Source organism: Vulpes lagopus, chromosome 8 (genome assembly GCF_018345385.1).
Source record: "Vulpes lagopus strain Blue_001 chromosome 8, ASM1834538v1, whole genome shotgun sequence".
In the NCBI taxonomy this organism is placed as follows: Eukaryota; Metazoa; Chordata; class Mammalia; order Carnivora; family Canidae; genus Vulpes; species Vulpes lagopus.
The window spans coordinates 17,108,376-17,129,799 of record NC_054831.1 but is presented as its reverse complement, the minus strand read 5'-3'; the positions used below and the strand labels follow the sequence as shown (position 1 = coordinate 17,129,799).

At 37.1% G+C, this 21,424-nt stretch overlaps 1 long non-coding RNA gene across 1 annotated transcript in view; it reads left to right on the top strand.

Annotated features, from left to right (window-relative positions):
* The first annotated feature begins 59 nt into the window (after positions 1 to 59).
* LOC121497636 overlaps positions 60 to 21,424 on the top strand; it is a 32,530-nt gene continuing 11,165 nt past the window's right edge. Inside the window, exon 1 of the long non-coding RNA XR_005989529.1 lies at positions 60 to 207. This is a non-coding gene — a long non-coding RNA (uncharacterized LOC121497636). The remainder of the gene's footprint in view (positions 208 to 21,424) is intronic.

Genomic DNA, 21,424 nt, shown 5'->3' with positions numbered 1-21,424 from the left:
TCCCGCCCCCTCGCGGATCATAGAGTGTGACGACGCGTCATAGAGAGGCTGACGCTTCGGCTCCTAAACTGTGGAGGCTGCAGGGAGTGGGACCATAGCGTCCCGCTGAGGGGCGCCAGAGGCAACGGGGTCGCACGGAATCGCTGTGCCGCTCCAGCACCGGCCTCGACTTCAGACACTTAAACTTCAAGGTAGCTTTCTTTTAAGGTAATGTCAGCGGATAAACAAGTGTGGGTCACTCAAGTTCTGAGTGACAGTGTGCACACTGATTTTTTTTTTTTTTAAGATTTTATTTATTCGCGAGAGACACAGAGAGAGAGGCCGACACACAGGCAGAGGGAGAAGCCGGCTCCGTGCAGGGAGCCCGACGTGGACTCGCCCCCGGGTCTCCAGGGTCACGCCCTGGACTGCAGGTGGCGCTAAACCGCTGGGCCACCCGGGCTGCCCGGAATTCCCTTCTAATCTCCGTTGAAACCTTCTCCAGTTACCGTGACTCACCGTTGACCCCTTCCCTGGGCTGCACAGTTAGCGTTTGCTAGTCGGCATCCTGTTCCCTGGTGCCCTCAGGGCAGGTGCAGCGGCTTAAATTTGATGCCGAAGAAATAGTTTGTCAACTGAAAGGTGCACAGCTTGACCCTTGCCCCTCCAGTAACTTAGAATCTTGTTAGGATGACTGAGAGCTCACGTATGTAAGATTGTTACGGAAAATCTTCCCAGCCGTGAACCTGTCCAGTGTGTGAAGAATAAATTGTTTTTTTTTTTTCTTTTTTAGTTGAATGATTTAAAAGATGAAAGGCGGTTCATGTTTAATGGAACTGGGTCACCAGCTCAACCAGAGTTGGGTATGAATCTGGCCTCTTCCGCCCACTGGCTGTATGCTCTTGGTCAAGTATCTAATCTTCTGTTTATTTTTTATTTTTTTAAAGATTGTATTTACTTATTCATGAGAGAGACCCAGAGAGAGAGAGGCAGAGATACAGGTAGAGGGAGAAGCAGGCTCCATGAGGGGAGGCCAATGTGGGACTCGATCCCAGGACCTGGGATCACAGCCTGAGCCAAAGGCAGATGCTCAACAGCTGAGCCACCCGCGCGTCCCCTAATCTTCTGCTTAAAGGAAATGTTATGTATGTAAAATTCCGGGCACTAGTATAGTGTTAATGATATAGGAAAGATAGGGTTTGAAGCCGAGGGCCACGAAAGAATTCTTGAGGCATCTTTGGTGCAAAAAAGTGGTTTTATTAAAGCAAGGGGACAGGACCCATGGCCAGAAAGAACTGCACTGGGGTCATTAAGAGTGACCCATTATATGCTTGCAAGTTCTGAGGGAGTTAGGAACAGAAGGAACCTCTAAGGTATTTTGGAAACAAAGTTTCTAGGACCCTGAGGGGTCTAGCTTTTGTTAGGAAAGGTCGCTTATTATTGTTCAGTAAACCCTCAGTCATGAGACCCTTCTGATGTCTATCATTGGGTCATATGCTTGGAGGATGATTCCTAACCTATATCTTGGGGGGAGGGTTAGAGATAAAGGGAACTTCCAAAGGAATTTTTATAGGTTACAGAAGACCTACAGGGTCTTGGGGGTCGGGCTACGATTGCCTTTTGCCCTTAGCAAAGTGTCAGCATCGAGGCAGTTGAGTCCCTAGAGGAATGTCACTCTGCCTGTTTCAAGGACTTGTCAATGGGCTGTAAGTAGTAAGGAAATTTAATAATTGTTCTTCTTCTGCCTTTGCTTCCCACATCGTTATCCCTGAATGGCAGAATGTTTAGTAGTTGGAACTCAGTTGCAATGAAGAATCTTAATAAGCATTTTGAAGGAGGGGAAGGGATATGATTGGTTATATGAATGAACGTGTCATCTGATACTGTTGTCTTACATTCCTTCAAGCATTTTCAGGTCAATATCCCGTTTGATAACTTACAGCAAAGCAACTGACAAAAAAAAAAAAAAATCTCTCCTTGACCACACTCTAAAGTTTCTCTGAACCCTCTTCTTGACTAGGCCTGTCAACCTTGACCTATAAAGACCTGAACAAACACTACTATAGTTTTTTTTTAAAGATTTATTTATTTATTCATGAGAGACAGAGAGAGGCAGAGACACAGGCAGAGGGAGAAGCAGGCTCCATGAAGGAAGCCTGATATGGGACTCGATCCCGGGACTCTAGGATCATGCCCTGGGCCGAAGGTACGTGCCAAACTGCTGAGCCACCCAGGGATCCCACTACCATAGTTTTTAACCGCTCAGGATCACATCCCTAGGATGACCCTAGTCTCTGTCAAAGAGCTGCCCCAGAAAACTCAAGGTTGTCAAAAAATTTTACTGTCTGTTCCAGCCAACACCTGAAGATGGGGCTCCTGTCTTCCAGCCTCCGTGGAAGAGGGAGACTAATTTCTACAAGTCAGTTTGCAAACTCAGATGGGTTTCACAGGAACCATATCTCCTTCCAACTTTTTGTAATTTATCACTGCCCTGATTCTACTGAGACCCTCCTCACTCTCCTGCCTATTCCCTTATTTCTTTGAAAAGCCTAGTCACCTCTGTATAAAGAAGTGGAGTTAAATTTGCACTGGCAGCTTTCCCTATTGGAATAGTATATTACTGATTAGAATCTATCCTTACCACTTTAACGAGCACCCAGTTGTACCTTAAGAAGCACGTTTCTGCCATGCAATCATACTCAATAAAATGGCTGGTTGCTTTGTGTCATGAGAGAGACCAGGTTGTCTTCTCAGCTAGGTCTCTAAGTCTAAGTCAAAGTAGTCTTGCTCCTAAGCATTTTCAGGAGAGCAAAGTTATGTACTTGTGGCCACTTGCACCTGGAAGTGCCACTAGGTTCCTGACACATCTAAGCAGAGGGTTCTCCACTTGTAGCTTTTGGAAATTGGGGGAGCTACTGGGAGTAGTGGAGAATAGAAATAAAAGCTCCACTGATCCTGAGAGGGACAGCTGGGTTTATCATAGGCTCTTTCTCATCCCAGGGCCTCCATCTGCTATACTCTTCCTCTACCCTGCACCACTGGCTTCTTTTCATCTTTTAGGTCACAGCTAAAGGCCTTGTCTAGACATCCTGTGTAACATAGCACTCTGTTTAGAACGGATGGATCAGTTTGACGACATCTGCTGATTCACCTGAACGTCACAGAAAGATAACCAGACATTGCATATCTCCTGAAGTAATGTGATAGCAAGTACACAGAGCCACCATGAAGTATTTTTATCCAAAAAACGGAACCTGAATGTGATCAGGTTACTAGATCTAGAAACTAGTTTGTGGAACTTAAAAAATTCAGAAGGTGGAGGTACATATTAAATGAAAACTGAGGTTGCAATCAGCAAAATCCAGACTGGGGAATTCTAGTTAATGACCTTGTTTCTTCAACAAATAAAGGTACAGAGATGCTTTTATTGTACATTGTTATTGATCTAATATGGATCCAATTTGCATGAAAAATCATACAAACTCATCAGTGGTAACTAGATACTTTCATTATTAACTGGATATTTGAGATATTCAGCAAATTATTTTGAATGAAATAATACAGGGGTTGTGATTTATTGAAAGTATTTATATTTTGAAGATACATCTAAAGTATTTATGAGTGAAGCCATATGAAATATGTGGCAGGAGGTTGAGTGAGTAGGGACATCACTGAGTCTAAATTTCATACTCTGTACCCAGCACATAGCCAGGGACTTAGATATCATTTAATTTTTTTTAAAGATTTTATTTATTTATTCATGAGAGACACACACACAGAGAGACAGAGAGGCAGAGACACAGTCAGAGGGAGAAGCAGGCTCCATCCAGGGAGCCTGATGTAGGACTCGATCCCAGGTCTCCAGGATCATGCCCTGGGCTGAAGGCAAGCGCTAAACTGCTGAGCCACCCAGGGATCCCTGATTTTTAAATGAATAAATAAATGATGGAGATCTGCATCCTGGTTTCATTTCAGTAAATAGCATGACCTCAGGCAAACAGGTTTCCCTCTGAGATTTCCTTCTCTGTCAATTAAACATTTTACGCTATGGTCTTATGGTTTTTATTCTAGTGTCCATTTCCTGATTCTGAAGGTATTATCTGCTGTAGATGTGTGAGTGATTGCAGAAGCTCTTTAGTCCTGGGGAGTCTGAAGAATAAAATGCTACCTATCACCATATCATTTTATGGCAATGATATTTATTTACTGATGCCCCAATATGTTTTTGATCAGACGCTTAAGCAGCCTCACTCCTGCGATAATGTGCACAGATCACAGAGGCTTCAAACACTGCATCACCTCTATTAAACTGCACGGTGCTCCATGTCACCTCTCCTGCTTTGGGGATGCCTTATTATTTTTGTAGAAATGTGCATGCCCTCTTACATTTTCCAGTTATTTCTAGTTCTTATCTCTTGAATTCACAGCCTTTAGGACTTGGCTAAAGGAGAAATAAAAGAATACATTATTTATTATCTATGAGGTTTATAGGAGGAGAAGCCAGGCTTGTTAATATTCTGTTCAGGTACCACTATGTTCTAGAAGCCTTTCTTGATCTCTTTCTTTTCTCTTCCTTCCTTCCTTCCTTCCTGCTCCACGCTGGATTGGGTGTCTTTTCTTCTCTTTCTATATCTGTATACCTCTCTATCATTTCATGTCCCACATTGTTTTCTGAGTTTCCATTTATGTGCCTATCTCTCTAACTAGGTTACGTGCCCTGCTGGCAAGGGTGATGTTCTTAATTTTGTTTGTTTTTAGCACAGTGTGTGCACATCTATAAGGATTTGGTTTGTTGAATGAATAAATGAATGAATTTAATCAAACCATGAGTTTGAAGAAACAAAGTCATCAAGGCCTATCCTTTATATCATAAAAACATTTACCCAAATATAACATATAAGTTGAATAATTAAATCTTTTATTTATTTGAATGACTTAATGTTTCTTACCTGGTTTGAGCTGAAATGCTTCTAAATTTAATATACTAAATTTACATACTCAGAGCAGTTAAAGCAATTACAGCTGTGGGAACTCCCCTAGCGTCTCTCTTCAAAGAATGCAAATCACAGGAGGTTGTTGCTATCTACCCATTCATAATGATCTAGAATGCCTCAGTGACCATTTACGAAGCTGTTCAATTTCACTCCAAATAATTTATCCCTTTATAAGCTCATTGTCTTCTACTCTTCCCTTTTATTTATTTATTTATTTAAATTTTTAAAAATTTAAAGCTTTTCATTTTAATTCCAATTAACATACACTGTTATATTAGCTTCAGGTGTACAATATAGTGATTCAACACTTCATACAATACCCAGTGCTCATTATAAGCACACTCCTTAATCCCCACCACCTAGTTCACCCACCCCTCCCCCCTCTCCCTTCTGGTAACTATCAGTTCTCTATAGTTAAGAGTCTGTTTCTTGGTTTGTCTCTTTCTCTCTGTCCTTTTTCCCTTTGCACACTTGTTTTGTTTCTTAAATTACACGAGTGAAATCATATGGTATTTTTCTCTGACTGACTTATTTTGCTTAGCATTAAACTGTCTAGTTCCATTCATGTCATTGCAAATAGCAAGATTTCGTTCTTTTTTATGGCTGAGTAATACTTTGTTATCCATATTCAACACGTCTATCTATTCATCAGCTGATGACACCTGGTCTGCTTCCGTATCTTGGCTATCATAAATAATGCTGTTATAAAAATAGGCATGCATGTATTACTTTGAATTAATGTTTCTGTATTCTTTGGATCAATACTCATTAGTATTGATCATAGGGTAATTCTATTTTTAACTTTTTGAGAAAACTCCATACTGTTTTCCATTGTCACTACACCAGTTTGCATTCCCACCAACAGTGCATGAGAGTTCCTTTTTTTCCACATCCTTGGCAGCATTTGTTGTTTCTTGTGTTTTGATTTTAACCATTCTGACAGGTGTGAGATGATATCTCATTGTAGTTTTGATTTGTATTTCCCTGATAATGAGTGATATTGGGCATCTTTTCACATGTCTGTTGGCCATCTGTATATCTTCCTCAGAGAGATGTTTGTTCATGTCTTCTGACCCTTTTTAATTGGATTATTTGTTTTTGGGTGTTGAGTTATATAAGTTCTTTGTGTATTTTGATACTATCCCTTTATAAGATATGTCATTGGTAACTATGTTTTCCTATTCCTTAGATTACCTTTTGGTTTTGTTCATCGTTTCCTTTGCCTTGCAGAAGCTTTTTATTTTGATGTAGTTCCAGTAGTTTGAGCTTCTGTTCTCCTTGCCTCAGGAGACATATCTAGAAAAAGTTGGTATGGCCAGTGTCATAGAAGTTACTGTTTGTGCTCTCTTCTAGGAATTTCATGGTTTCAGGTCTCATATTGAGGTCTTTAATCCATTTTGAAATTATTTTTGTGTGTTATGTAAGAAGGTTTCATTCTTCTGCATGTTGCTGTCCAGTTTTCCCAGTGCCATTTGTTGGAAGAGACTTTTTCCCATTGCATCTTCTTTCCTGCTTTGTCAAAAATAAATTAATCATATAATTATAGGTTTATTTTAGGGCTTGCTTTCTTTTTTTTAAGATTCATTTATTTATTTGAGGGCATCGGGCAGAGGGAGACAATCTTCAAGCAGATTCTCTGTTGAGCATGGAGCCAGTTGCAGGGCTCGATCCAATGACCCATGGGATCATGACATGAGCTGAAACTAAGAGTTGGACTTTTAACTGAGTGAGCCATCCAGGTGCCTCTATTTTTCAGTTTTTGATTCTATTATATTAATCTGTCTTTGTGCTAGTACCTTACTCTTTTGATTACTACAGTTTGTAATATAAATTGAAGTTTAGAACTGTGATGCCTCCAGCTTTGCTCTTATTTTTAAAGATTGCTTTGACTATTTGGTATCTTTTGTGGTTCCATACAAATTTTGGGATTTTTTCGTTCTGGTTCTGTGAAAAATGTTGTTGACATTTTGATAGGGATTCCATTAAATGTGTAGACTGCTTTGGGTAGTATAGACATTTTAACAATATTTGTTCTTCCAATCCATGAGCATGGAGTGTCTTTCCATTTCTTTGTATCATCTTCAATTTATTTCATCAGTGTTTTTTACTTTTCAGAGTATAGGTCTTTAATCTTTTTGATTATGTTTATTCCTAGGTATCTTATTTTTGGTGCAATTGTAAATGGAATTTTTTGTAGTTTCTCTTTCTGCTGCTTCATTATTGGTGTATAGAAATGCAACAAAAGATTTCTGTGCATTGATTTTGTATCTTGCAACTTTTCTGAATTTATCAGTTCTAGCAGTTTTTTGGTAAAGTCATTCAAGTTTTCTGTATATAATGTCATGTCATCTGCCAATAGTAAGGGTTTTACTCCTTTCTTACTGATTTGGATGCCTTTTGTTTCTTTTTATTATCTGATCGTTGTAGCTAGGACTTCCAGTACTACGTTGAATACCAGTGGTAAAAGTGGACATCTTTGTCTTGTTCCTGACTGTAAAGGAAAAGCTCTCAGTTTTTCCTCATGGAGGAGGATGTTAGCTGTGGATTTTTCATATATGGCCTTTATTATGATGAGGTATGTTCTCTCTAAACCCACTTTGTTGAGGGTTTTTTATCATGAATGGATGTTGTACCTTGTCAAATGCTTTTTCTGTGCCTGTTGAAGTGATCATAAGGTTTTTATCCTTTCTCTTATTGTTGTGATAAATCATGATGATTGATTTATGAATATCGAACCATCCTTGCCATCCATGAATAAATCCCACCTGATCGTGGTGAATAATTTTTTTTTTTAATGAATTGTTGGATTCAGTTTGCTAGTATTTTGCTGAGAATTTTTGCATCTATATTCATCAGAGATATTGGCCTGTAGTTCTCTCTCTTTTTTTTTTTGTAGGGTTTTCTTTTCTTTTTTCTTTTTTAAGATGTTATTTATTCATGAGAGACACGGGGAGAGAGAGAGAGAGAGAGAGAGAGAGAGAGAGGGGCAGAGACGCAGGCAGAGGGAGAAGCAGGCTCCCTGCAGGGATCCCGATGTGGGACTTGATCCTGGGACTCTGGGATCACGCCCTGAGCTGAAGGCAGATGCTCAACTGCTGAGCCACCCGGGATCCCCTTTTTGTAGGGTTTTCATCTGGTTTTGGTATCAGGGTAATGCTAGTCTCATTGAATGAATTTGGGAGTTTTCCTTACTTTTCTATTTTTTGGAATAGTTTGGAAGAATAGGTATTAACTCTTCTATCAATGCTAGAATTTACCTGTGAATCCATCTGGTCCTGGACTTTTGTTTGTTGGCAGTTTTTTTATTACTGATTCAGTTTCCTCGCTGTTTGTTGGTCTGTTCAAATTTTCTGTTCCTTCCTGTTTCGGTTTTGGTAGTTTATGTTTCTAGGAATCTACTCACGTCTAGGCTGTCCAATTTGTTGCAGTTTTTCATAATATTCTCTGATAATTGCTTGTATTTATGTTTTTTTTTATTTTTTTCTTCTGTCATTTGTGACTTTATTTATTTTGAGTACTTTCTTTTTTTTTTCCTTGATAAGTCTGGCTAGAGGTCTTTTGCATTTATTGATTTTTTTCAAAGAATCTGCTCCTGGCTTCATTGATCTGTTCAATTGTTTTGTTTTGTTTTGTTTTGTTTTTAGTTTGTATATCATTTATTTATGCTCTGAGCTTTATTATTTCTGTCTTTCTACTGGTTTTAGGTTTTGTTTGTTTTTCTTTTTTTGTACCTCTTTTAGGTTAGGTTAGGTTGTTTACTTGCGATTTTTCTTGCTTCTTGAGGTAGGCCTGTATTGCTATAAGCTTCTCTCTCTTAGAACCATCTTTGCTGCACCCCAAAGGTTTTGGGCCATTGTGTTTTCATTTTCATTTGTTTCCATATACTTTTTAAATTTCTTCTTTTATTTCCTGGTTGACCCATTCATTGTTTAGCAGCATGCTATTTAACCTCCGTGTATTTGTGGTCTTTCCATATTTTTTTTTTTATGGCTGACTCTTAGTTTCAAAGCATTGTGGTCAGAGAAGATGTATGATATGACTTTGATTTTGAATTTGTTTTTGTTTTGTTTTTGTTTTTGTTTTTTTTAATTTTTTTATTATTATTTATGATAGTCATACACAGAGAGAGAGGCAGAGACACAGGCAGAGGGGGAAGCAGGCTCCATGCACCGGGAGCCCAACGTGGGGTTCGATCCTGGGTCTCCAGGATCGCGCCCTGGGCCAAAGGCAAGCGCTAAACCGCTGTGCCACCCAGGGATCCCTAAACAAAAAATTATAAGGCATACTAGAAGGCAACAGAACAAAATCCCAATACAAAAAGCACAGTTTAAAGAGACAGTGCAAGTATCAGAGTCAGGTATAGAAGTGATGTTGGAATTATCAAGCCAGCAATTTAAGATAACTAAGAATTTTAGTAGAAAAAAACAGACAACATACAAAAACATGTAGATAATATAAGAAAGAAATGGAAATTAAAAGAAGGAATAAAAAAGAAATGTTAGAGACCAAAAATACTGTTAACATAAATGAAGAATGTCTTGATAACCAGATATGGCTGAAGAAAGAACAAGAGTTTGAGGATATGTCAGTAGACTTCCAAAACTGAAAAGCAAAGAGAAAAGAAAGATCCAAGAACTATGAGACAACTACAAAAGGTGTAATATACATACAATGGGAATATCAGAAGTGGAAGAAAGGGAGAACGCAATAGAAATATTTAAAGTAATAATGACTGGGGATCCCTGGGTGGCTCAGTGATTTAGGCCTGCCTTTGGCCAAGGGTGTGATCTTTATATAAAGATAAAATAAATAAATAAAACAAAAAATAAATAAAATATTTAAAATAAATAAAATATTTAAAAATAAATAAATAAAACCTTTATAAAAATAAAATCTTAAAAAAAATAAAAATAAAGTAATAGTGACTGAGTTTCCCAAAATTAATGTTAGATAGCAAACCACAGATCAGAGAGTCTGAGAGAACACTAAGCAGGATAAATGCCAAAGTAAGACTACACCTAGGAATAGCATATTCAAACTGTGGAAAGACAAAGATGAAGAAAAAAAATCTTGCCTCTAGAGGAACAAAGATAAGAATTACATCTGATTTCTCCTCAGAAAGCATTCAAGGAAAAAGAAAGTAGAATAAAATATTGCACATTTTGAGAGAAAAAACTACCAACCTAGAATTTTATATCCAGGAAAAATATCTTTCAAAAGTGAAGAAAAATAAATCTTTCTCAGGCAAACAGAAACTGAAAGAATTTGTTGGCAGTGGTCCTGCCTTGTGAAAGATGTTAAAAGATGGGACATCTGGGTGGCTCAGTGGTTGAGTATATGCCTTCGGTTCAGGGCATGATCCCAGGGTCCTGGGATTGAGTACCTGTGAGGAGCCTGCTTCTTCTCCCTCTGCCTGTGTCTCTGCCTCTGTGTCTCTCATGAATAAATAAATAAAATCTTTTTTAAAATGTTAAAAGAAGTTATTCAGAAAAGAGGAAAATGATATAGGTCAAAAACTTAGACCTGCATTTAAAAAGGGAGAGCATTAGAGAAGGAATAAGTGAACATAAAGTAAAAAATATTATTTTTCTAAAAATTTTTTAGAGGGAAGGTGAGGAGGAGGGCAAGCTAAGCATGGAGCCTAATGCAGGGGTCAGTCTCACAACTCTGAGATTATAGCCTGAATAGGAATGAAGAGTTGGGTGCTTAACTGACTGGGCCACCCAGGGGCCCTTTATTTTTCTTATTCTTAACTATTCAGCAGATAACAGTTTGTTCAAAATAACAAATTCAGTGATTACCATCTAGGTATAAGTGAATGATAGAAATAACACAAGGGACAGGATTAAGGAATTATAAATACTGTTATTTTAAGTTACTTTCAGTACCTCCAAAATGATATAGTGTTAATTGAAAGTGGATTTACTAAGAAAAGAGAATAAATGGAATAATTTAAAAATAATTAAAATCATAAATTGCAGAAAAAGATTGAAAGACAAAAAAATAGAAACAACACTGGCAACAAATAGAAAACAGTAACAAATATGATTGGTATTAATCTAACTGTATCAATAAACATTGATAGTCTAAATACACTAATTAAAAGATAGAGACTGTCAAGTTGACATCTTATATTTAAAGTTGGCAAGTGCAAGACCCAACTATTTGTTGTCTACAGGAAGCCAACTTTAAATATAAGAACACATATAGATTTAAAAAATATTAATGTTAACATTAATATGAAAATGGGAGTGGCAATATTTCAGACAGCAGACTTCAGAGCAAGAAAATTTATCAGGAATAAGGGGCATCAGATAATGACAAAGGGGTCTATTCTTGAAAATAACAATATGTAATGTGTTTGCACCTAACAACAGAGTGTCAACATATGTGAAGTAAAGACTGATAGAAATGCAAGAAAATAGAAATGCACTATTATAGCTGAACACATCAACAGCCCTCTATATCAGTAATGGGCTGATACATTAGGCAGAAAATAAGTAAGGACATAGTTGAAGTCAACAACACTATCACTGAACTGGATATCTGTAATGGACAGACATAAACAGCCTGCTTCTCCTTCTCCCTCTGCTTTTCTCCCCACTTGTGCTTGCTCGCTCTCTTGTGCTCTCTCTCTCACACAAATGAATAAAATATCAAAAAAAGAAAATGAAAAAACAACAAAGTTTGTGGGATGGAGTAAAAGCCAAGCATGGAGGGAAATTTATACTATGAAATTCATGTATTAGAAAAGAATAAAAATCTAAAATTAATTTTCTGAGATTTTATCTTAGAAACTAAAAAAGAGCAAATTCAATCCAAAGTAAGCAGAAGTAAAAAAAAAAATTAGAGTGGAAATCAATGAATTTGAAAACAAGATATCAATGGAGAACATCAATAAAACCAAAAGCTTGTTCTTTGAAAAGATAAATGCAATCAATAAGCCTCAAGCCAAATTGAGAAAAATGGAAGACAGGAACTAGTAATATCAGAAATAAAAGACAAAACTACAGATCCCATGGATGTCACAAGTGACTGCTATGAAAAACAGTATGTCCATAAATTGGATAATTTAGATAAAATGGTCCAATTTCTTGAAAGAAACAACCCACCAAAACTCACAGGAGAAGAAATAGACAATCTAAATAGACCTAGATCCATTTTTAAAATTGAATCAATAATTGATTACTTTGAAAAACATAAAGCACCAGCCCCAGATGGGTTCACTGGTAAATTCTATCAAACATTTAAGGAAAAATCTCTACCAATTCTCTACAATCTCTTGCAAAAGATAGAAACAGAACGAATACTTCCTAACTCAGTCTATGAGGTCAGCATTATTCTAATATCAAGACCAAACAAAGATATTATAAGAAAGGACAACTACAGGCCAACATCTCTCGGAAGATGCACTCCCCCCACAACATTAGCAAATATAATCAAATAATACATTAAAAAATATCATATACCATGACCAAGTGGGATTTATCCCAGGAACAGAAGGCCAGTTCAATATTTGAAAATTACTCAACATAATCCACCATACCAACATGCTAAAGAAAAAAACATAGGATTCTATCAAATGATCCAGAAAAAGCATTTGATGGGATCCAGCACCTAGCTAACCTTAGGAATGTGATGACTTTTTAGATATAACACCAATCCATGAAAAAACAATAATAAGCTGGATATCATTAAAATAAAAATTGTTGATCGATAAAAGACATTATCAAAAAAATTAGATGATAGGCCACAGACTAGGAGAAAGTATTTTTAAAAGACACATCTGATAAAGGACTCTTAAGATCTACAAAAAAATTCTTAAACTCAACAATAAGAACATAAACAATACAGCTAAAACATGGGTAATATATCTGAACAGACACCTTACCAAAGGAGATATATAGATGATAAGTGTATGGAAAGATATTCAATATCATGTCACTAAAATTTCACATTAAAATAACAATGATATTTCACTACACATCTGTTAAAATGGTGAATGTCCAAAACACCAGCAACACCAAATGCTGGTGAGGATGTGCAACCACAGGAACTATCATTCATTGGTGATGGGAACACAAAAATAGTAGAGCCACTTTGGAAGACAGTTTGACAGTTTCATACAAAACTAAACATTCTCTTACCACACAATCCAGTAATTGCACTTCTTGGCATTCACCCAAATGAGTTGAAAATGTAACCTGCGCATGGTTGTTTATGGCAGCCTTGTACATAATAGCCAAAGCTTGCAAGCAACCAAAATGTCCTTCAGTAGGTGAACAGATAAACTGTGGTACACCCAGACAATGGAAGATCATTCAGCAATCTGAAAAAAATGAGCTATCAAGCCATGAAAAACAAGAAGAGGGGCACTGACTGATAGCTTGAGCTCAGTCGGTTAAGCAGTAGGTTAAGCATCTGCCTTCGGCTCAGGTCATGATCTCAGGTCCTAAGATCAAACCCTGTGTCATTGATCACTACTCAATGGGGAGTCTGTTCTCCCTCTGCATCTGCCTCTTCCCTTGCTTGTGCTCTCTCTCAAGTAGATAAAATCTTAAAAAAAAAAAAAAAAGACATGGAGAAAAAAAATTTTAAGTAAGCTTACACCCAACATAGGGCTTAAAATCACAACCCTGAGATCAAGAGTTGCATGCTTTACTGATTGACCCAGCCAGGCACCCCAACATGAAATAAATTTAAATGGCATGTTACTAAGTGAAAGAAGCCAATCTGAAAAGGCTGCATAATGTATGAGTCCAACTATGTGACATTTTGGAAAAGGCAATGCTAGGGAGATAGTAAAAAGATCAGTAGTTGCCAATAGTTGGGAAGGAAGGAGGAATGAATAGGAAACAGGAATTTTAGGGCAGTGCAATTATTCTGTTTGGTACTGTTAACGGTGAATACATGTCATTATACACGTGCCAGAACGCATAGAAGGTACAACACCAAGAGTGAACCTTAATGTAAATTATAAACTTTGGTTGATAACAATGTGTTAATGTAGGGTCATTGAGTGTAACAAGTTGTACTACTCTGATGTAGGATGTTGATAGCTATGTGTATAGGAGGTCAGGAGGTATATGGGAACTCTGTTCCTTTACTCAATTTTGTTGTGTACTTAAAACTGCTCTGTTCCAGGAGAAATCATTTATTTCTTGTAATTCAATGCTCAGGAAAATGAACAGAAGTTTCCTGCAATAATTTTCTTGGCTAAAAACATTCAGTATGATTCATTGCTATGTGGAATTACAAACATTAAAATCACCTCCTTATGCAGGACACAGACTAGTTAGAATATAAACAGGAAAAGTAAATATTTCTGAAGAAGTCTTGAACCACATTTAGGCAACATTACCAAAAACAATCACCCAGCAACAGACACCCACCCAACACATTAACACTGATGCATTTGTATGCCTCAAACCTGAAATTGCTTATGAGTTCTCTCCATTTGAACCACATTAATCCCTTGAGAAGTGAGAAAATTAACCTTTAAGAAGCAAGGAATGGAATGGGGTGGGGGAGAGAAAAGAGAAGTATTCTCCAACATAAAAACTGAAGTCCTCGTTATCATCATATGTTTCATGACTGGCAACATTTTTCCATATTTTGAAAAGTTGGGTCCTTGTGTCTCAGTCTAAATCACTAATAGTTTGTACATCAGTCCTCTAAGGAATGGGTCCAGGTCCAGGTGTGACTCCTTACAATCCTGCAGCTTATCTTCATACTTTACTTTGCATTTATCTTTTAGACACAGTATATATGTACTATTTATTTTTTGTATTCTATTTTTTAATTTTGGCAAACTAAAACAAATACACATGGTGCAATGCCAGCAATTTGCTTGATTCATGATGTGGCTTTTTCTAAAGTGGACATTGTCTTAGTCTACTCTAACAAGAAGACATTGCCTTAGTCTGCTATAACAAAATATCACTGGGTGGGTGTGTGGCTTCAGCAGCAAACATTTATTTCTTAACTCTGCTGGAGGTTAGGAATTCCAAGATCAAAGTACTGACAGATTTGGTTCTTGGGGAGGGCCCTCTTTCCGGCTTATGGACAGCTGCCATCTCACTCTGTGCTCACATGGCTTTTCCTTGGTGTGTGCAAATAGAGAGGGAGCTCTGGTGTCCCTTCCACTTTGTATAAGGACGCTAATAACATTATGGGGGCTCTACCCTCATGACCTTATCTAAACCTAATCACCTCCAAAAGGCCCCACCTCCTAATTGTGGGTTAGGAGGTTCAACAAATAAATTTGGGAGGGACATAAACATCCAGTCCATAACTTTACTGGCAAGATAAGAAGCCTTACATATTTATATACAGTATTTACTGACTTTTGTGGAAATACATTATTTTTCCTTAAGACAACAGAATTTTATTCTTTCACAGTTTAGGGGGCTAGAAGTCTGAAGTTGGGGTGTTGGTAGGGCAAGGCTCCCTCTGAAGCCTCTAGGAGATGATCCTTCCTTGCCTTGTCCAGCTTCTGGTGGCCCCAGGTGTTCTAGGCTTGCAATACTTGACATTCTCCCTATATTCTGTATCTTCATAAGGATGGCTTCTTATAAGGACAGTGGTCATATTGGATTAGAAGCCCACCCTATTCTACTATGAGCTCATCTTTTTAAAAATTGTGGTAAAATGTACATAAAGTTTAACATTTTAACCATTTCAAAACATACATTTCAGTGGTATAAGTACATTTACATTATTGTGCAACCAGCACTATCATTGTTCTTTAGAATTTTTTTCACTCTCACATACTGAAGCTTTATATGTGTTTAACAGTGACTACCTATTTTTCCCTCCTTATCCTGGATGACCAATGTTCTACTTTCTTTTTTGAAATATTTTATTTATTTGACAGAAAGAGCAAAAGCAGGTGGAATGGCAGGCAGAGGAAGAGGGAGAAGCAGGCTCCCCACTGAGCAGAGAGCCTAATGTGGGACCCGATCCCATGACCCCTGGATCATGACCTGAGCCAAAGGCAGACATTCAACTGACTGAGCCACCCAGGCATCCCTATGTTCTACTATCTATCTCTATGAATTTGACTGTCCTAGTTATATAAGTGGAGTCCCTACAGTATTTGTCTTTCTGTGAGAGGTTTATTAATTTAGCGTAATGTCTTCAAGCTTCTTCCATGTTGTAGTATGTGTCAGAATTTATTCCCTCTTAAAGCTAAATAACATCCTATGTCTATATATGCCAAATTTTGTTTATACATTCTTTTGTTTGTGGACATTTGAAAAACTTTCAAATTTTTGCTTATGTGAGTAATACTACGGACATGGGTTTACTAATACCTGTTCAAGTCCCTGCTCTTATTTCTTCCAGGTATATATTCATAAATGGAATTGCTGTGTCCTATGATAGTTCTATTTTAAATTTTTTTTCAGGAACTGCCACATGATTTTCTATAATGGTGCAACCATTTTACATTCACACTAGCACTGCACAGGTGTTCCAGTTTCTCTACGTTTGCCCATGTTGCTATTTCATTTTGTCTGTTCATTTGTTTAAATAATAGCAATCCTGGGACACCTGGGTGGCTCAGTGGTTGAGTGTCTGCCTTTGGCTCAGGTCGTGAGGGGGTGGGGTGTGAGATTGAGTCCCCTCCCCATTGGGCTCCCTTCAGGGAGCCTGCTTCTCCCTCTGCCTGTGTCTCTGCCTCTCCTCTGTGTCTCTCATGAATAAACAAATAAAATCTTTAAAAACAAATTTGCTAAGGGATGTTTTATTGCTCAGAATGTGGTCTATCATAGTGAATGTTCCATGAGAGCTTGAAAAAATGTGTATTCTGCTGTTTGGATCAAGTAATCTATAGATATCAGTTAGATGCAGTTTATTGATGAAGTTGTTGAGTTCAATTATGTCCTTACTGATTTTTGCCTGATGGATCTATCCCTTATTGAGAGAAGTCCCAATGAAGAATTCAGTTGTAATTGTGGATTCATCTCTTTCTCCTAGAATTTCCTCACATGTATTATGATACTGTTGTTAGGTGCATGTACATTAAGGATTGTTATGTCTTCTTGGAGAATTGACTGTTTTTTTTTTATCATATATTGCCCCTTTGTAACTCATAGTTTTCCTTACCCTGGATTCTGTTTTATCTGAAATTAATATAAATATTCCACATTTCTAGTGTTAGTATTAGCATGGTGTGTTTTCCTCTATGTCTTTATTTTTTTCTACCTGTGTCTAAATTGCCTCTCTATCTCTCTCTCGAAGACATCGTATAGTGGATGTTGTTTGTGTTTACCCACTATAACAGTCTCTTTTATTTGGTGTATTCAGACCATTGATGTTTTAAATTATTTTAATCCAACTATTCATATAGTTGGATTTAATACTTACCATATTTATTATTGTCTCTATTCATTGCCTTTGTTTCTTGTTTTTGATTTCTCTTTTTCTGGCTTCTATGAATTTAACTGGGCATTTTATGTGATTCCACTTTTTATTCTCTGGTAGCATATGCTTTATTTTTTTAACTTTCTTTAGTAGTTGCACTTGAGTTTATAATATTCACTTAAAACCAGCCCCGTGTCCTTTTTCTAATAGTACTGTCACTTCACAGGTCGTGTAACTACATTACAGTAGTGTAGTACTGTATTTCCTCCCTTCTATCCCATATAACATTGCCTTCATTTATTTCACTCTTCAAAAAGTTATCATCACTGAATACTTTGTTGCTATTGTTATTTTATTTTTATTTTTTTAAGATTTTATTTATTTATTCTTGAGAGACAGAGAAAGAGAGAGAGAGAGGCAGAGACACAGGCAGAGGGAGAAGCAGGCTCCATGCAGGGAGCCCAACCTGGGACTCCATCCCAGGTCCCCAGGATCAGGCCCTGGGCTGAAGGCGGTGTTAAACTGCTGAGCCACCCAGGCCACCCGCTATTGTTATTTTAAACAAACTATCTTTTTGATCAAGTAAGAATAAGTAAAATAAAACATTTTAATTTAGCTTCATTTATTCCTTCTTTAATACTCTTCCTTTCTTTATACAGATCTGAATTTCTGACCTAAATCATTTTCCTTCTTTCTGAAGAATTTTTTAAAACATATCTTGCAAGCCAAGGCTACTGGCAACAAGTTCTCTGTTTTTGTTTACCTGAAAAAGTCTTCATTTCTCTTTTCTTTTAAAGGATAAATTTGCTGGCCACAGAATTCGAGGTTGGTGGGTTTTTTTTCTTTCACACTTTAAATATTATACTCCACTTTCTTTTGCTTGCATGGTTACTGAAGAAAAGCTCATTTTAATTTTTATCCTTCCTCCTCTATAGGTTAGGCAATTTCCCCCTCAGGCTTCTTTAAATAGTTTTTCTTTCATATTCTGCAGCTTGAGTATGATATGCCTAAGCACGGATTTTTTTAAAAAAATCCTGCTTGGTGTTCTCTGACTTTCCTAGATATGTGGTTTGTTGTCTGTCATTGATTTGGGGAAATTTGCAGTTATTATTGTTTCAAATATTTCTTCTGTTCCTTCTCTTTTTCTTCTACTTCTGTTATTTCCATTATGTGTATGTTACTCTAATTATCTCACAATTCTTGAATATTCTGTTCTACCCTTTTCATTCCTCCCCCCCCCCCCTCTTTTTGCTTTGGTTTTATAAGTTTCCATTGACATTTCTTCAAGCTTACTGATTTTTCCCTTGGTTGTGTTCGAGCTATTAATGAGCCTATGAAAGACATTTTTCATTTCTGTAATAGCGTTTTTTATTTCTAGCATTTCCTTTTGATTTTTTTTCTTAAAGTTTCCATTTCCCTGCTTACATTTCCCATCTGTTCTTTCAGTTTGTCCTTTTTCTCCTAGAATCATTAGTATATTATCCATAGTTGTTTTAAATTCCTGTTGTGGTAATTCCAACATCTCTGCCATATTGGTCTCTTACTGTGGTGCTAGCCCTCTCTTCAAACATGTGGGTATTTTTTGTCTTTTAGTATGCCATCTTGTTTTTTTTGTTGAAAACTGGACACGATGTACTGGTAAAAGGAACTGAGATAAATAGGCCATTAGTGTGAAATTTTATTTTTATCTGGCTTGGAGTTAGAATGTGTTTCCTGTTTGCTATCGATTTTGGTGTCAGAGGCTAAAATTTCCTCTCTTGTCCTTATCTTCCTATCCTCTGTTGTCTTTGGGTTTCCCTTAAGACTTCTTTATAAAGTACGAGACGTTCCTCTGTTCATTTTTCTTCCCTTCTCCTTTCCTACATTCTTTTTCCTGATTATCCTACTGTTTTTTCCTCCAAAGAAAGTAAAAGTCCTTGGTGGTATGAGCATTTTTAATATGTCACATTAATGCCACATTTTATTATAGTTGTTTTACTATCTCCTACTAGGTTGCAAGTCACTTGGAACAGGAACTGAATATTTTCATCTTTGCATGTATTATGCCTGTTACATAATCAATGCTCAATAAGTATTTATAAAATTATATGCATTTTAATGCATTCAATAACTATTTTAACATTGCCTGCTGATACTCCCCATTATATATCTCTTCCTTCAAGTTTAAATTCAGTGGTTCTTAACTCTGATTCATAATAGAATCTCTTTTAAGGAGAGATTTTAAAATATGCATTAGGTCTGTAGAGAAGATTGTCAAAATGATTAGAAAATAGAATATCTCAATATAGGAATGATAACTATAAAACAATCAAAAGGAAATTTTAGAACTGAAAATTCCATTATCTGAAATAAAAAATTCTCTTGAATATTATTAACATTTGAACATTGCAGAAGAAAGAATGACTGAACTTGAAGAGATCAATAGAAACTATTCATTCCGAACAACGGAGGCAAAAAGAATTGAAAAATAATAAGGATCAGAGTCAGGCAGCCCTGGTGGCGCACTGGTTTGGCGCCACCTGCAGCCTGGAGTGTGATCCTGGAGACCTGGGATCGAGTTCCACATCGGGCTCCCTGCATGGAGCCTGCTTCTCCCTCTGCCTGTGTCTGTGCATCTGTGTGTGTGTGTTTGTGTGTGTCTCATGAATAAATAAATAAAATCTTTAAAAAAAAATAAGGATCAGAGTATCAGTGACCTGTGGAGTAATATCATGCAATATATGTGAAGTTGGAGACTCAGAAGAAATGGCTGAGGAAATGAGAAAAAGAATTTTATCAAATGCAGTGCAAAACATCAACTTACATATTCAGAAATCTCAGTAAACTCCAAAGAAAGATAAACATAAAAAAATACCACCTGTGCACGTCATAGTTAATGATGAAGAAAAAATTTGTGAGTGAAAAAATTTTTGCACTCAAAAGAACAGTGAGTGAAAATGGACTAAAAAAAATTTAAGCCCAGAATCTTCGAAGTGGTGAAAAAAACCTATTGCCCCATTATTCATTCATGTACAGGAAAAATATCCTTTAAGGAAAAGGCAAAATGAAATTGTGGCAGATTGTGTTTTCCACATATGGCCACAACAATAAATGTAACTAGAATAAACACTCTAAATACAAGGCTGAGATTTTTCTGGGGGGTAAAAGCAAGCTGAAATTATAAGCTGTATAAAACATACACTTTAAATACAAAGTCCTAGATAGACTAAAAGCAAAAGATGGGAAAAGATATACAATGCAACTGGTAAGCATAAGAAAGCTTGGTGTAGCTCTCTTAATGTCAAAGTAAGCTTCAATTAGGGCTTATTAGCAAAGAAAAAGAGGGGTAAATAATGATAAAATTGTTGATTCATCAGGATAACATAACACTCAATATGCATGTACTTTTAAAAAAAAAGATATTATTTATTTATTCATGAGAGACACAGAGACAGGCAGAGGGAGAAGCAGACTCCCTGCAGGAAACTTGATGTGGGACTTGATCTCAGGACTCTGGGATCACATCCTGAGCCAAAAGCAGACACTCAACCAATGAGCCACCCAGGCATCCTGAAATGTATACTTTAAATGAATGATTTATATAAAGCAGCGTAATTATTAATCTTGTGAATTATGTCTCACTTAAGCTGTTGAGAAGGAGGAATATATAAAATCTGTGACCTGAAGATCAACATTAATCAGCCATAGAAATAAGTATAAATTTGGGGCATCTGGATGGTGCAGTCGGTTAAATGACCAATTCTTGATTTTGGCTCAGGTCATGATCTCAAGGTTGTGAGATCGAGCTCCACCTAGGGCTCCCTGCTGGGTGTGAAGCCTGCTTAAGATGTTCTGTCTCCCTGTCCCTCTGCCCCTCACCACCCCCAATCCTTCTCTAGAGGACACACTCTCTTTCTCTCTCTCAAAAAAAAAATTAAACCAAATGAAGTAACAAGGAAACATAGAAATGAGAGAAACAAAGTACTCTGACACTGATTACTAGGAGTTGGTGCAGACTCCACCTTTGAGGGCTCAGTCCCACATAATCACCCCAACTTCAGATGTCAATTACAAATAGGCTCCCACGTGACCCACACTTTTGTCTG